Consider the following 3,371-nt stretch of genomic DNA (forward strand, 5'->3'; position numbering starts at 1 on the left):
CTTTGAAAATCACGTGATCGGCTCCGATCCCTGATCACGTGATCGGATCGGGACATCTCTAGTTTCTTGGTATTTCGCCTTATTTTAAGAATACTTTAATAGCACCAAATGCTGAATTTAAGCAGATTTTTACATATTAAGAAAATAATTCTTAAATCTTATCTTTATCTAGACAAATGTACCTGTTTAAAGTGAAGCTGCACTGGATTTAAGATATGTTGCCTAACATAAAATAGAATTTTGGGACAAAAGCAGTAGAATATGCTGAATCCAAGCACATTTTCCTTATAAGATTATAATTCTTAAAGATATTCCTTGCTTCAATTCAAATTTACTTAATTTTGGTTTAAAAACACTTGTTTTAAGATATCTGTAGATCTTTTTAGGCTAGATTTATTTACTTGTTTTAAGAAGGTCTTGGCAAGTGAATTTTTCTTGTTCTGTTGGCAGATATTTTTTCTTATTTTAAGTAATATATTACTAATTTTACTATTTATTTTTCTTGTTTTTTGAGGCTTAGTTTTTGCAGTGTGTGTTTACAAGTTTGGACCACTTCATTCAGTACAGTATTGATGTTGCACTTGTTAATGGTCTGTTAAGTTGTAGACCTATACGCAGAAAACTCATTGGTGAAAAACATTCACTTTTTTAATGTGTTACAGTATGCTTAGAAAAGTTTAATATTTTAATGTAAGTTTTACATTTACATTCCCATTTAGATGATGGTTGAATCAATATTGATTCCTAACACTGATTCAATATAAAATCAACTACAATTTACATGTAGATTCGCATTTGGATGATGGTTGAATCAATGTTGATTCCTAACATTGATTCAATGTAAAATCAACCAAAAATGTGCATGTAGATTCCTATTTAGATGATGGTTGAATCAACATTGATATAGTGTCAGTTATGGTTGAAAGTCCCACGTTTATTCAACATTAAAACAATTTGCGCTTTCTGTTTAATTTCAATGTCCGGGTTTCAACATGGATTCAATATTTCTGCCTAACCATATTTCAACATTGATTCACTCATATTTTTGCTATCTGCCATCATTCAATTTTTATGTCAAAAACAGAGTTTTCATATTAGCTGCTAATGATAGCTACCAGAGTGTATCGCTGCTTCCTGTTTTGGGAATTATGGCTGTGCATCGTCTCACTCCTTATTTGGTAACGTGTGTGTTTATGTGGAACATTCCCTCAATTCCATTGGCTCTAGCGGTTAAAAAGATATGTCAATCATCAAAATCGACCAATGGGTTCCAGAGAAACGGCAAAAACTCCCATTTCCACGCAAATGGCCCCAGAGGTGGAGTTTTTTTTGCTAAACCTCTCTAAAAAGGTCTTCATGCCATGATATACTCTACATATTTTACATTCGCATAACTGTCTTTTTCTATAATCTATTCTTATCAAATTGTTCTAAAATTCATGAATGAGCTGTTAGAAATAATGGACGAAAGTATATATGTATTATACATTCAAAATTGTAAATACGTAAAATGGTATACTTTATTTGTAATCCATTGTTGATTGGAAGACTCTGATTTTGATCAAGTTTATTATAAGACTCCACCACTGTCTGGGCTACATTTTTCAAAATCTGTGTTTAAGAGGAAGATTAGGATGTGATTGTTGACAATTGATTCAGGACATATTCTTTTATTTTTTTCCTTCTACTTCACAGTGACAAGGTCAACTGTGGAATCTATGACAGTTACCTGGATAATGATAACTTCAACCAAGCAAAGGGCTTCAACTATCATCAAGGCCCAGTAAGCACATTAAGTACATTAACCTACAGCAGTACTTCTTGTATCCATTCAGTAGCATATGACAACTTTGACCTTTAACTTCTGTCACAGGAATGGTTGTGGCCTGTCGGCTACTTCCTGCGTGCCAAACTTTACTTTGCCAAGGAAATGGGAAAGGAGACGTATGTCCAAACTGTTAACCTGGTGAAAAACGTTCTCTCTCGTCACGCTATACACTTGGAGAGGTATTCACATAAATTGTTCAGCATGAAAGGGATGACTAGCAAACATTTATCTGTTTCAACTGTATTTGTGAAATGACCAATAAGCTCTTCAATTTTCTCCTCTAGTTCACCTTGGAAGGGTCTCCCTCAGCTGACTAATGAGAATGGCCAGCATTGCCAGTTCAGCTGTGAGAGCCAAGCCATATCCATGGCTTCCATACTGGAAGTTTTGTATGACCTTTGACCAAGACAGCATAATAAACAATGACCTTAAACACTTAAATATTGCCCCAATGCTCATAGAACTCACATTATCTTGGTTTCCTAATACAATTAGAATCAGAACCTAAAATCAATAAACTCAATCAGAGTGACTACATTTTAGACAATATCCAACCCTAGCATGATGGCCCTGTAATAAGAATGTAAATTCCGTCTCTGAAGTATTTGGTTTTCACAAAGCCATTGCATTTTACCATGTATTACCAGCAATATTATAGATGTTGATATGATGTCATGTACGAGTATGTTTTTTTGGCCCTGTATTGATAGCAGATATAAACAGGATACAGGGGGTAATGACGGGTATGACATTAATCAATCATCCCTGGATAGAAAAAACACAGCTGCATGGTTAGTGTTCCAATTTTGACAAAAAAGTATACTACAATTATGTTGATACAACAATCTTGTGGTTCTTGGGTAATCCACGGGATGTCACCAAATATGGCAAGCCTCAGAAAATGTTAGCTAGGGATGGATGAAAGCAACAAGCAACCTAAAGTTAAGTGTTGTTCCGCACAAAGCAAGAACTGCTTGCCATAGATTCTCCAAGTAGAATTCTACAGATTTCGACTAGAGGAACTAACAGTTTTCCTTTGTGGAGCAAGCTGTCTACGTTGCTTTATAACCTTCCACAGGTGCTCAATTGGGTTGAAATCTAAAGACTATAAAAGCGATACTATATGAGAGGGTCATAATAATCATCAAAACATTCGATGAGCCCTAATTTTCCAAGTGTTTCCTTTGATTTCCTCACCTGTCTGTAAGGTGTATTCCCCTTTTTTTCGTGTTGCACAGCACGATTTTAAAAGCAATGTATTTCTATTGGTAGTCTCACGGCATTACGTGTTATAGGAAGACCGGAAGCTGTGTGGTTCATAAAAGCATGTTCTTACTCAATATCAAGCCACAATTATTGCTTTTATTTTAAATCGTATAATTTCGGACTTTTGTTGCCGTCTGTGAGGAAAATAAATGGGGCTGAGAGCCTCAGGATACTGAAATCTGTATATTTGTAAAACTTTTTTTCCTTCTAAGTTGTTATTCTTTTCAAAATAACACACTGTTATTTACTCACCAATAACAAACAATTATCCTTGTTT

At 34.8% G+C, this 3,371-nt stretch overlaps 1 long non-coding RNA gene across 1 annotated transcript; it reads left to right on the forward strand.

Annotated features, from left to right (window-relative positions):
* Window positions 1-1,695: 1,695 nt before the first annotated feature.
* LOC104954563 (uncharacterized) lies at window positions 1,696-3,106 on the forward strand. The gene is made up of 3 exons (XR_799346.1): window positions 1,696-1,783; window positions 1,874-2,007; window positions 2,113-3,106. It is a non-coding gene; the product is annotated as an uncharacterized lncRNA (long non-coding RNA).
* The last annotated feature ends 265 nt before the right edge of the window (window positions 3,107-3,371 follow it).

The sequence above is a fragment of the Notothenia coriiceps genome, unplaced genomic scaffold (assembly GCF_000735185.1).
Source record: "Notothenia coriiceps isolate Sejong01 unplaced genomic scaffold, NC01 NC01_scaffold00023525, whole genome shotgun sequence".
Classification (NCBI taxonomy): domain Eukaryota; kingdom Metazoa; phylum Chordata; class Actinopteri; order Perciformes; family Nototheniidae; genus Notothenia; species Notothenia coriiceps.